At 41.2% G+C, this 14,660-nt stretch overlaps 1 protein-coding gene across 23 annotated transcripts in view; it reads right to left on the bottom strand.

The window, feature by feature from the left end:
• The window catches only part of RBFOX1 (RNA binding fox-1 homolog 1), an 881,269-nt gene that overhangs the window by 630,305 nt on the left and 236,304 nt on the right, over positions 1–14,660 (bottom strand). The window lies entirely within an intron of this gene.

Here is a 14,660-nt window from a genome sequence, read left to right on the forward strand (position 1 = left end):
TAGGAAGAAATTCTTCCCCATGAGGGTGGTGAGACAGTGGAATGAGTTGCCCAGGGAGGTGGTGGAAGACTTATCCCAGGAAGTTTTCAAGGCCAGGCTGGATGTGGCTCTGAGCAACCTGATCTAGTGTGAAGTGCCCCTGCCCATGGCAAGGGAGTTGGATCTAGGTGACCTTTGAGGTCCCTTCCAACCCTAACAATTCTATTATTCTAACCTCCAATAAAGACCTCATTTTTGTCAGTGTCTTCCACCTCTAACGTGAAGGTAAGCCTACTATGTCTCCATTTGGGAGTTTTAGCCAAGAAAATGTATCTTTGACTGTTTCTATTTGTCATATATACCCCAAATTACTGCTTCAATACTTCAAGTCAGTTTAGCCAGGCTCAGTGTCAATTTCTCATTCCATTTCACAATAAACACATTAAACAGCAAACCCTTATTTCTCTCTACAGCAGTATAATCAGCCCTGGGTAAAGCATTTGTTATTCTTACTGTACATTTGCAATGTGGCGACACATAACTCTTAGACTGTTAGAGCAAAAGATTTGTCCTGCAAAAACTAAAGGTTGAAACACTTGTCTTTTTAATATACAATAAGGCAGAAATAATCTAGAACTAGTTAATTCAATGCAGATTGAGTCCTTAGAAGTACAACAATGTTAATAATTACAGGAAAAATTAGATATAGTTGCATTTAAACAAATGCTACACGAAACACATTCAACCATCTGCTGTAACTGTCTTAGGGTAGGATGCTGGCAGATATTGCATAATCATCTGCATATGACAGATAATTTTAGCCAAATCTAAATAAAAATGTTCTGGTATTTGTGAAGGAAAAAAAACACCACCCTAAGCTGCTTTGCAAACTTAACAAATATCCAAACTACTGTTTAGCACTAATATTGGCTGAATTCCATAAAAACTAATGTGTTATAAACATAAGAAAGAAAAATACAGTACTTTTTTCATGCTGTTTTCTATGTATTTTGAGATGCAAATTATTCTGCCCAGAATTTCATAGTATCATAGTATCAGTCAGGGTTGGAAGGGACCACAAGGATCATCTAGTTCCAACCCCCCTGCCATGGGCAGGGACACCCCACACTAGATCAGCCTGGTCAGAGCCTCATCCAGCCTGGGCTTAAACACCTCCAGGGACGGGGCCTCGACCACCCCCCTGGACAACCCATTCCAGGGCTTCACCACTCTCATGGGGAAGCACTTCCTCCTCACATCCAGCCTGAATCTCCCCACCTCCAGCTTCATTCCATCCCCCCTAGTCCTATCACTACCTGAGATCCTGAGCAGTCCCTCCCCAGCCTTCTTGTAGGACTCCTTCAGATACTGGAAGGCCACAATTAGGTCACCTTGGAGCCTTCTCTTCTCCAGACTGAACAGCCCCAGCTCCTTCAGTCTGTCCTCATAGGAGAGGTGCTCCAGCCCTCTGATCATCCTCATGGCCCTTCTCTGGACACCTTCCAGCACCTCCAGATCCCTCTTGTAATAGGGGCTCCAGAACTGGACGCAGTACTCCAGGTGGGGTCTCAGCAGAGTTGAGTAGAGAGCAAGAATCACCTCCCTTGCCCTGCTGACCACACTTCTCCTGATGCAGCCCAGGACCTGATTGGCTTTCCGGGCTGCAAGTGCATATTGCAAGCTCATGTTGAGCTTCTGGTCCACCAGCACCCCCGAAGTCTCTCTCCTCAGGGCTGCTTTCCAGCCAGTCACTGCCCAGCCTGTATTTGTGCCTGGGATTGCCTCGACCTTGCACTTGGTCTTGTTGAACCTCATGAGGTTTGTCTTTTATTTTATTCCCTGAAATATTTTAAAGCAGTGGCTTAGAAAAGCAATTAACTCACCACCTACTTCTATTCTTCACCATTTGTTTATATAGCTTAATGATTTGGGAAGTAAGAGATTTGGAATATCTCTGGAAAGGTATTTTTCAACAGAAAAATATCCACAATTGGTAAGATTGTTCTTAGAGAAAACACAGCAGAGTTTCCCAATCTATATATAAATCTGTGCAGTCACATCCCATTTAACTATGTTGACTTACAGTTCATTACTTAAAGAGTGCACAAAAAAAAGTGTATAGAGTGAAATGCTATCAGTGCTGAAGGTCATTCTCTAAAGAATACAAAGAAACAAGTACTTCCAAAAGCCACCTTCTACAAAAGGAAAATAAAACAAACAAACAAACAAAAAGGCCAAATTACTTGGAAGATCTAACAAACAAGTACTTTCATGGAAAACAATTGAATTTTACAGTACTTATTCAAAATACATTATGGAATTAAAATTGACTGAAGCAAATTGATTTGCCTGAAATGCACTGGAAGATCTGAGAAGGAATAGGAAACCTGGTAAACAAACTAACTTAAAAAAAAAGAACAGCCTTTCAGGACTGGGTTAACTGGATAGACAGCAGATGGGACCAGGTCTGCACAATTAGCCATACAGGAATGCTAAAACATCCTCAGTTCTGCAGCTGCTGCAGGGAACTAACGTTTGAACCATGGAGTAACTGAGGTGGGAATGTCTTGAGGTCTCTCATTCGCCTTCCAGCTTAAAGTAAGGTTAAATTTAAACTGAAGCATATTCCTCCATGTTTTGTTCAGTGAATTCCTGTTGATATGCAAGGAGAGTCCCCAGCCAGTCCAAGATGTTCCTGAGCTCACCAGCCTAGTTGGAATTCCCTGTCTTGCAGTTTTGGTTCCTGCTTTCATTACTGTGCACCTCTGGAATTATAACCTTCCTTCTCCTCTTTTGGTAGATGAATGCACTGCTCATCCTAAATAGTCCTTGCAATCTTTCTAAACAAATGCTGTGTGAACAGAACTGAACCCATGAGCTAGCATAGTTTTATCTACAATCTAACATACTTCAATATTCAGTATTCAATTGTTCGACCTATTGGTCTAAAATATCATTGAATCACTACATGGCTCAAAGCAACTAGTACTCATTCCACCAAACAAACACCTCCATGAGGAAAACGAAGCTTTGAATTGAGTGTCTGTGCTAAGCTTCTTTTCACATTATCTCTTGTTGAATTTCATGGCACAATTCATTTGCTAGTCCTGTGCTCTGAGTAATGTTTTCAAGTACGCCACAAGGTCAGGAGTACTGAGAGCCTCTTAAGACTGTTGCCTCAGCTACATCCCAGATAATATTGTACCTAGTTTCCTCTTAAGAAAAACAGTTCTCTTTATTTGCTTGCATTTTTAGCAGAATATAAAAAGGTAAACACACACAGCCTGCTGTAAAGAGTGCCATGCTGGCACAGGTATCACAGATTCCTTTACAGTCCTAATAGTCCAAACACATCAGCTGGCACTTTTGGCCTGAGACCATCTGAAATAACTGCTGGAATAACCCCTATATTAGATACATCCCGGAAGAGTGTTCCAAGGGAAATTCTGTGGGCATTTTTCTCCTCAGAGGAACAGTCTCCAACAGTCACTTCCACAAAACAAAAAGGCATAATAAAGAATGTATTTGCATGTCTTCTTTCTGCTTTTTCAGCATCAGGAAGATGGCCATAGTCTAGCTGTGATGAACCACAGATGGACTTTGCAGGTACACATTAAGAATCATTCATCATGAGTTTATTCCTGATTTGTGGTTGTTATTATGGGCCTAAAAGGTAAAGTGAAAAATGAATAATCTAACTGATTCTAAAGAACCTCTGCAATGAGTGTGTTGCGAACAGCATTGAAGAGCTTTCTGATAACATGGTAATTTTGTTGCCAAGAGTTTTAAATTGAAATTAGTAATAAAAAAGGAACACACAGATGAAACAAATGAAGGGAGGAAAAGAAAGCAGAGAGATTACAACTGATGTAAAGGTTGGCAACCAAAATGCATTAAATTCCAATGACGTCTAGTGTTCCACAGGCTTTATAGAGAGCACAGTGCTAAAAACTAGACTCATATCAAATGGCTGTACTGGGACTGAAGGAGTTGGGGCTGTTCAGTCTGCAGAAGAGAAGGCTCCCAGGTGACCTAATTGTGGCCTTCCAGTATCTGAAGGGGGCCTACAGGAAGGCTGGGGAAGGACTTCTCAGGATCTCAGGGAGTGATAGGACTAGGGGGAATGGAATGAAGCTGGAGGTGGGGAGATTCAGGCTGGAGGTGAGGAGGAGGTTCTTCACCATGACAGTGGTGAAACCCTGGAATGGGTTGTCCAGGGAGGTGGTCAAGGCCCCGTCCCTGGAGGTGTTTAAGACCAGGCTGGATGAGGCTCTGGCCAGCCTGATCTAGTGTGGGGTGTCCCTGCCCATGGCAGGGGGGTTGGAACTAGATGATCCTTGTGGTTCCTTCCAACCCTGAATGATACTATGATACTATTTTGCTAAAATACCTACAAGGTGGCTTTAGAAGAAAGGAAGAAAGTTTGTGGAAAAATATGATAAAAGCACTTGGAAAAGAGCTGAGGATCACGTCTCCAGAAGAATATAATGGTAGCATCAGCAGCAAAGACTGATACTAGTGAAAACAAGTGACTAAAGACATTTTAAGTTCAGCATCACTGCAAGAGTGTAATGAAACTGAATCAGTGGAAATGCAAATAACTCCAAGCAGCAGCTTTGGTATTACAATTTTCCCTTGGATAATTTTATTGCAAAGAACAACTTAATTCCTGCTCATAATGACTACCCATTAGACCAATGGCTATTACTGCTGTCACCTATGAAATCTTTGCTGTGCCAGACAGAATGCCAAAAGTACTCCTTACAAACAACAACATCACTTCTCTTTAAATATGATAAAAGGAGAGGCATTCACCTATTTGTGAACTAAAGAAATGAAGACAACTTTCAGGCACATTCAGTCAACTCCCCACCCACACCATATGATGTATGGAGAATCAAAAGAATTCAATCAGACAAAAAGCAGCAGTCAGTTGTGAGCTGCAAAATGTAACACCAGTATTTCAGTCACCCTCGCTCCACCTGTGCTCACAACACAAAGATTTTACAGTCTCATACAACCCCTCTCCTTCATTCCACATCTCCCTTTCACCACCTTATTAGTACCCCAAAATATTTAGACTATTATTCCTTTATCTAAATGTGATGTGGTACACTAACAAACAGGTTCAACAACACAGTGATACTGAGTACTTTTGTGACCTTAACAGTTAAACAGCTTTCTGGGAAATTTCTATCAACCCATCTCACTAAAATAAAAATATTAGTTAAAGTTATCCTAACGAAATGCATTCTACTTGACACACAGAACATGACTGAAAATTGATGTCCTGATTTTCGGAGCAGGGGTGCTTTTATTTGGCAATACATTATTTATGTCCTGCAAATTGATATTGTAGAGTAGGTGTACACACGGCACTGACAATGCTTCCATACCTGAATGAATTGCAATGAATGGTGTGAAGGCAGCTTGGCTCCTTGGCCCATTTTTATCTCAGCCTTTTCCTGGCAAATAACAGTGCTGATAATTGTGGAGCACACAAATGACTTTTACACGTGGGCGTTTTTTGCAGGGGCGACCCAGAAAGCAACATCTTTTCCAATCCTACTTAATATACTGTATTATACTGCCAAGAACATGAACATATTTCAAATTACTCAAAATTATTCAGACCCCCAAAAAAGTCTCCCCTAAGCAAAGTAACATTTCTACCTGTTTGCTGCCCACGGCCACTGGAAACAAAAGAGAATTCTAAGAGCCAAGACAGAAATACATGAAACTGTAGAAGATCAAAATAATTTAATAGGGTATCATCTCAGGGGAAACTAAAACTCAGCTATGAAACAGATTCACCATTAATTTATATTATTTCACTATGTGGGACCCAATTTAAACTGGGACAAGTAATCATTATTTAACCTAGATTCTGTAAATTCACCTCAGACATTTAATTTTTCCCTAACAGCAAATAGTCAATGACCTGCCACAAGATACAGAAGGAAAATCATTTGGAAAAACCAGTATTACCCTCTTTCCATATCAAGTAGTGCACCAAAAGCTATCACAGAAGAAAACTGAATCTAGAAAGGGCTTACATAGTGAACACACATAGAAAGACTAAGCTATTAAAAATTAAGGAGCATAAAATGAAGCATTTTGCTATCGATACCTTACTGGGAATAAAAAGCAATATTCAACATAAACTAAAGTATTTACGGGCAAAAAAATCAAACATCTGCCTATGTAAGAACACAAGCTACAGCAGCACAGCTGAAAGAGAGATGCTGATGATAATAATTGAACCCAGATCTTACAGAGAACCAAAAATTAAATTAGAGCTCATGTGCACTTCAGAAAAGCATGACCAGGAGGTAGCCATATGTGGCATCCAGTGACAAGGACACCTAAGGCAGAGCTGTGCAGTGACACAGCCAGATGCTACCACTCTGTCCTGGATTGAGGCTGGACAGATTCTCTACTGCCTTGACAGGGGCAAAAGAATGACACTCACACGGATAGATTGGAGAGTGATGGAAAGTTTAAATGGAAAAGCAATTGTGTTTTACAGAAACTACAAAGCATAGTGGCAAGATAGCCCAAAGAGTCCTTTAGAGCACATCCAAAGGCACCCCCACACTTCCCTTCTTCCCACCTGAGGGTGTACCCAAAACCCCCAGGGCTCTTTCTTCACCCTCTCCCCCTTCCCCCACTGCTAGGCTAGTCTCAGGCTGGCCAGGTCTGAGACTGCCACCCCCCTTTCTCCTCCTGGCATTAGGCCTAGACAGGTCTAAGAGGCCTTGAGATACTCCCCCCCACCATTACCCAATAAGAGACATCTCCCACAGGAGCAGAAAGGGAAGAAAGAGGAAGAGAAAGACTTTGCAGACACATGTATAGGGTGCAGGATTTATGGGTAGGAAATGTGCTGTTTCCTGTGCCCACCTTAATGGGTTGGACACTCGGAACACCAAAGGTGTGACTTAGCTGGCAGCAACAGGAGGCACCCAGCCTGAACTGCCACAGACTCTTACAGGAAAAAGAGCGACTGTTTGGGCAAGAATGGTTCAACAGAAATGATGCAGATTATGTATAATTTGTAATTACTATAAAATGCCTTAGAAAGTTCAGTGTCTGCAACAATCACCAAGCAATGGTGTAGGGGTTTGACTTTTTTCAGAACAAGTTCTTTTCTGTGGGTATCCAGTGAGGTTTACTAGCGAAAAATCCCAAATTGTTCCAGTCCCTGAACACTGCAAGAAGCAGCTGGGTATTTTGCATAATTTTTTGTGAGACAGCCAAGCTCGTAGCTCTTACATTTTCTTACAAGGTAACAGTAGCAGTTAGAACAGAGCTGCTGTGTGCTGTTGACTGCTTCTCCAGGGCAGATGGCCTCCTCTGTCACCCGTGGTCAGTTCCTATTTCACTCTTGCTGTAGCTCCCTTCCCCCTTCTCCAGACAGCACTTATGACCTTGCAGTCATTGTGGATTCTGAGCTCTCTCCTGAAGTACTCATCAATCATGTAATTACAGTCTTTTACTTCCACTTTAGGACTCTAGCCAGGTTGAGACATATGTTACTTAGGCATTTTATTGAAGCATTAATCCAGTGAAGACTTTTGTTTACCTCATCATGTTTGCAGAAAATTTTTTGTCCACACATCTCCCAGCTCTCACATTTTACCATTAGGGTGTGTATAGAATTTAACACTTAGAGCCCTTGACAGTGAAATCTTCCTATTATATTCCCCCCATATTAATTAAAGGTAAAGTTTTGTTAGTTGGCTTAAAAATCTAGACAGCAGATTACAGTTCTAATTCTTTTGTTTTGATGATGCCCTTGCCAGTCACCTCATAATTAATGTTTATAGTGATTACCATCAATTGTTCTGTACCACAGAGGGCAAGAAGGGCACAAAAACTTTGAAGGAAGAAGTTACAGTTTTGAGGTTTGCTTTATGCTTGCGGTGTAGTTAGATGTCAGAGCTGTGCCCACATGGCCTCCATCTTCCTAGCCACCTGGAATATAAGAACTCAGCAAAACAATCAAGGAGGGGGGCTTACCAGATGCACCTGAAGAAACTGTCACCAGGGCACTTCCAAAGAACACTCACCTGCTAGACAAAGATTTGCCATCCTGATCATATTCCCCACATGAATATTAACATATGCAAGGATTCCAATAAATTAGTTTGGGCTGCTTGAGGGTTTATCTGTAAAAATGTTAACAAGACAGCTTTTTCCCATCTTACTTTTCACTTAGTAATGCAACTAGCCCAATATCTCTTTCAGCAGTTTGCTGTTCAAAGGATGAATTCCACTCTAATATGGACCGCAGGAGTTCTTGCATGAATTAATCAAGTGGCAACAACTCAATTGCAATATCATGTTACAATAGTTTTCCATTTATAATAAAATAGCCACACATCCACATCCTCATCCTTTACCTGACGGCAAATATAGCTAAAAACACTCTACAACTCTTTAGATTTTTATGACCCATTAGTAGTAAAACTGAAGGGAGCCCAAAGTGTTTTTTGTCTAAGCACAGTGAACCACAGTCCTCCTTACCCAACCAGGGCACTATGATTTTTCTGTTTGTTTAATTTGTGTTTTTCTAAGGAATATGCTTTCCATGAACATATTTCAATGGGATGTGATGAGAGTGCCACATGCTGAGTTACTGCAGGATCACTTCTGAAAGAGACAGACGTTTATACTTGGAACCCAGCAATACACATGAAATAGAACTCTGCATTAAAAGAACTTAATCCTCTAGTATTGTTCTTTGTTGGTAAAATGCACAATTGCAGCAATCACTGAATACATTCCAAAATGTATTTAAATGCACATTAACCTGCTCTCTCTCTGTAGATTAATCTAAAAGAGAATCTGTTAAATTATGATCAATCTGAAAATGTATCTTGCAGTGAATGACAGGAATGTTGCCTTTTTGCAGCACAACTTCCTTTAACTTTGCACTTTGGCTACGGCAATCCCATGCAGAGTACAGGCTGGGGTCAGAGTGGCTGGAGAGCTCCCAAACAGAGAGGGACCTGGGGGTGCTGATCGACAGCCACCTGAATATGAGCCAACAGTGTGCCCAGGTGGCCAGGAGGGACAATGGCATCCTGGCCTGCATTAGGAATAGTGTGGCCAGCAGGAGCAGGGAGGTCATTGTGCCCCTGTACTCTGCTTTGGTTAGGCCGCACCTTGAGTACTGTGTCCAGTTCTGGGCCCCTCAGTTTAAGAAGGACATCGAAACACTTGAACGTGTCCAGAGAAGGGCAACAAGGCTGGGGAGAGGCCTTGAACACAAGCCCTATGAGGAGAGGCTGAGGGAGCTGGGATTGTTCAGCCTGGAGAAGAGGAGGCTCAGGGGTGACCTCATTGCCCTCTACAACTACCTGAAGGGTGGCTGTAGCCACAAAGGGGTTGGCCTCTTCTCCCAGGCAACCAGCACCAGAACAAGGGGACGCAGTCTCAAGCTGCACCAGGGGAGGTTTAGACTCGAGGTGAGGAGGAAGTTCTTCACCGAGCGAGTCATTCGTCATTGGAACGGGCTGCCCAGGGAGGTGGTTGAGTCATCGACCCTGGAGGCATTCAAGGGGAGATTGGACGTGGCACTTGGTGCCATGGTCTAGTCATGGGGTCTGTGTTGATAGGTTGGACTCTATGATCCTCGAGGTCCTTTCCAACCTAAGTGATACTGTGATACTGTGATAATTTCTTGTTGAGTATCTTTTAACAAATTAGAGCTCTGGTGTGATCTGCTTCCATTTCCTCACATTCGTTTAATTTGATGTAGAACTTTCTGATCTTTATTCTGCACTTTCTACCTCTTACCATTGCCATCAGAGAATGAGGCAGACCACACAATTCAAACAACATCTGCTCATTCTGCACAGACACTGTCACTTGAACAAACAGATATTATTTAATACATTCTTACTTCCAATGACAAAGATAACTTTGTCACTTCCTGTATGCATACAGAAACTATGATAACTACCTGAAGAAACAATGATAAAAACCAGGCCAGAGCTACAGACAAAGGAAATAATTTCCATAAATCATTAGAAAGGTAGCAGTTATTGTTGGTCCTGTGTTAAACACAGCAATGTAAGTGCTCTCAGTTCAGTAAAACTAGACATTTAAGTGATAATTTCTGTAACAATAGGCTTTAAATGCTCAGAAATATGTAACTTCATTATGAACTGTGAGGCTTCACAGAAAACACATTTGATTTCTATCTATTGTCAGGTTTGGAGTTGTGGGGTTTTTTCAATATATATGTGTGTGTGTGCAGCTCAGATTTGAAATTAATTTCAGACAATGCACTTCAATGACTACAAATAGTATAAAACCTGTAACATGTTAAAAAGCTCAGAAAGTTAGATTATTATCTTCAGCCTGTATGGTCTTTCAAAGAGTTTTCTGTTTCTGCATCTTTGGGTTGGTTTTGCAGATTGGGTTTTTTTCACAACTGTACCAAGCTAAGTCTTCCAGAATCAGAGCTCATCTTCCTCATATTCAGTGCCTTTTTAAAACACTGTTTGGTCTCCATCTCCAGGAAATGGAAATGCAATTCTGTTGTCAAGAAATGGCCTTATGAAACAGGCTTTCTCCATTTTAGCATTAATCATACCTACTAGCCATATATACTTAGAGCTTAATATATATCCCCTAAATAAACTGGTTCCTCTCAATGGCAGCCTAGGAAAAAAACCAAACGTATCGATCAGCTTATCGGTTTGCAAGTGGTCTCCTAAAAAGCAGGATTGTAACAGCCACTGTTTGGCCAGAAACAAAAATCTTTTTTATTTTTTTTTTAATTATCAATGGGATGAAAATTTGGAAGGAACCTCAAAGGATTATCTTGCTGTGTGACTCAAATATTGCTCTGTTGGCCTTATCATTTTGGTTTGGAGGTTGGAAGAAGCCCACTCTAAGACTTCCCTTGGAAACAACCTCTTTGATCTTGACCCAGAGGCATTTGCTAAGATTTCCAGATCCACTGTGAATGACATATATATATATATATATATATATATATATATATATATTCCATGTTGTTCTTAACACAGAGCACAACTCCTCCTCTTCTTACCTGACTATCATTACAAAGCAGCCTATAGCTGCCCATCACAATCCTCCAGTCATGTGAATTTTCCCACCACATTTCAGTTATCCCTCTGATATCATAACTTTCTGACTGGGTACTGAGCTCCAGTTTCTTCTGTTTGTTCCTCAGGATCTGTTCATTGGTGTATACACACACCTGACCTTCCTTGCTTGTATCAATCAGCTTAAAACCTCTATGATTTTGCTCTGGTTCCCATAATGTATACAAAAATAAATAAATTATAATTAAAAAAATCTTCAAACTAGCTATGATAAATTGCAGAGAGAAAAGAACAAGCCAGATAGGTGTTGTAACATTTCTGTAGAAGATGTACAATCAGATCCTGGGCTGCATCAGGAGAAGTGTGGCTAGCAGGTCGAGGGAGGTGATCCTCCCCCTCTACTCAGCCCTGGTGAGACCCCACCTGGAGTACTGTGTTCAGTTCTGGAGCCCCTATTACAAGAGGGATGTGGAGGTGCTGGAACGTGTCCAGAGAAGGGCCACAAGGATGATCAGAGGGCTGGAGCACCTCTCCTATGAGGACAGACTGAAGGACTTGGGGCTGTTCAGTCTGCAGAAGAGAAGGCTCCCAGGTGACCTAATTGTGGCCTTCCAGTATCTGAAGGGGGCCTACAGGAAGGCTGGGGAAGGACTTCTCAGGATCTCAGGTAGTGATAGGACTAGGGGGAATGGAATGAAGCTGGAGGTGGGGAGATTCAGGCTAGATGTGAGGAGGAAGTTCTTCACCATGAGAGTGGTGAAACCCTAGAATGTGTTGTCCAGGGAGGTGGTCGAGGCCCCGTCCCTGGGGGTGTTTAAGAGCAGGCTGGATGAGGCTCTGTCCAGCCTGATCTAGTGTGGGGTGTCCCTGCCCATGGCGGGGGGGGTTGGAACTAGATGATCCTTGTGGTCCCTTCCAACCCTGAATGAAACTATGAAACTAAGAGTCAAAGGAATAAATCATATATGGCAGACCACTGACTTTGCTGTGTTAATACAGATGATTTTTGTATGCCTGTACAGTAAGTATCAGTGTGACAGCTGGCTGTACGCACATCTAAATCACAGAAAATAATTGTCATGACTTGGTATGTGATGATTTTAACTCCTTAGGAGCATTCTGGTAACAATGAATACTGAAGAATGACATTAGGGCTTCTCCTCAAACCCATACTCCTTTCCTACTTTCGCTTCCCCATGTTTGATTTCACTTTTTATTAATAGCCATCATCCTTGTACTTGAAGAACATCCACACAAAACACAAAATGGCACTGAAGTCTCTATTGGATTCCCAGCAGCCTCTCCATTTCCACCCAGCACTGCCCTCAATTGCAGTTTCCCTTAAATCATGTAACATGTGCCACAGTGAGATACTTGACCTTTTTTGCTCTAAAGTGCACAGTTCTACAGAAAAAGAATCAGCTGCTCTTAGCACAAAGCACGTTTCAAATGCAGGCGCAAACAGAATTGAACCTCTTTGTGGATTCAAACTGCCCAGATCATCACAGGAAGGCAGTTACTTGCCCCAGTGTAATTCATTTTGCTGAGACTGGAAATTATTTTAGCCAATTTACTGTGAAGTAGCTTTCTGTTTGTAAAGTAAAAATTGATGTGGATATAACAATTTCAGTTCTCAAGCATCAACAACTAAACATGGCTCTGAAGAGATTATGCATCATTCTCTGATGCATCATAAACTGGCAAAAAAACCCCAAACAACCCTGAAGTTTTTCATGCTCATCTGCAGCTACGTATTTTTGACCCTAATAAGGGCACAATTTTGAGATGCACACATTTCTAAGCCGCTGTGTGCTGCTTCTTTCCTGGCATTCTAGGAATGAGTATCAGAAAGGACCAGTAAGAACAACTTCTTTCATGAAAAACTATGACTGGATTAATTCATTTTTCTTATGGGCAGCTGTCTGTGAAAGTTACAGACCTGTTGAACCTGCAATATTTCTGAACGTGTCAGTATGATAAATATTTCTTATTTCCTTCCATCATTTACTCTGCTTTTGCAAAGCTGCACAGCTTGGCTTATGGCAGCCTGCTTGATCCTCCAAAAAAAGGGCCTTTGATACTATCAACAATTAACATGGGTTTATCTAATTACTGGAGAATATGGCATCATAGCACAGTAATACCTGACAAATTGATCATTATCAATAGTTAATGACCACTTTGTTAACTAATTGCCCCAGGGCAAAGAGTGCCTGGGGGAAAGAAACTTTCAAGGAAACACTGTAAGGAAAAGTAATAGCTATTAACAGCCACAATGTGTTGGGAAGTGCTATTGCTATTATAAATCCCCCAGACTACTACCACTAATGGTTCTTGAAGAAGAAGGGCACCGTGGCTGGGCAGAAGTGGCTCAGGAATGCATTGTATTGAACACAATTATCTGCTGTTAAGAATGCACATGCTTCACCAATTAGAATGAAGAATGCAGTCCATTACATTTACAGCATTAAGTATATGTGATAGCTTTCCTAGGAGTAGGAAAAACAATCACATTATACACTCTATAGAGTCTGGAAAAAGAGCATGACTTAAGCAAAATCTGCAGTGCATAACTGATGAATATATTCACTTAATATCTTTTGTGAGTTTCCAATAAAGCCCATTTTAATGCTCTGTATAGCCAGTACTCCATGCATGGATTTCAGTTTACCATCTAGTGAAAACTCTTTCAGGGCTGCCACCAGGCTACTTGCACTCTATTAACATCATCAGCTTCTAGTGGAAAAATAATAGAAGCAATTAACATGATGATCACAAGCAAGGATTGCAGGAAAAAAAGCTTGAATTCTAAACTTCATCTGGCATATTCAGATTTAACAGCAACACATCCAGCCAAGATTGGTGCCTACTGGGACTTCACATCCAGAGAGCAGATGCTCAGACCTCTGGGGTTCCCAAGAATCCTCCAAGCACATATTAATTGTAGCCTGATTATCAAATACAATACTATACTGAAAGCACTTTTTTTCCACCTTTAAGTGGACACATTGGCCTTCACCATGTCTCATCATTACCCATACATTTCTTGCCTCCATTCACAGCCTCATTATTCTTAAACAGACACTACAAATTTCAAATTGCCCACCCACAGTTTCTCTGTTCCTTTCAAATGAAAGAGCAGTTCTGAAGAATGCCAGAACTACTGATCTGCCTTTCTTTTGTGGGTTTTCAAATGTTCAAACACCTCTGCTTCAAAAAGTACAAGGTTTTGTGGCTTGATTGTTCTGTACTACATTGCAAAAAGATAACAACTTGAAGAAAGAACTTGCATATAAGAAAGGAAGAAAAAGAGATGAATTGTACTCATCTGGAAGGAGTATAAAGATTACCAAGGAAAGGGATGAAAAGCACAGAAACATCAAGATGGGCAAGAAGAGACAGCAAGTTATAGTAGAGACAAACAATACAGCTGTGAGAGAGCTTTCAGAGGGTAATAAATGTATTATACAACACATGATCATATATAAAACATAGCATAATAGATGTACGGAGAATTATCTATATATTTTAGATAACAAAAAATGCATGGAAGTTGCCATTGCAACAAAAAGGTGTTTGGAGGTGTCTACATCACAT

This window comes from Melanerpes formicivorus, unplaced genomic scaffold (assembly GCF_026170545.1).
Source record: "Melanerpes formicivorus ecotype bairdi unplaced genomic scaffold, bMelFor1.0.p_v2 SCAF_14, whole genome shotgun sequence".
NCBI lineage: Eukaryota > Metazoa > Chordata > Aves > Piciformes > Picidae > Melanerpes > Melanerpes formicivorus.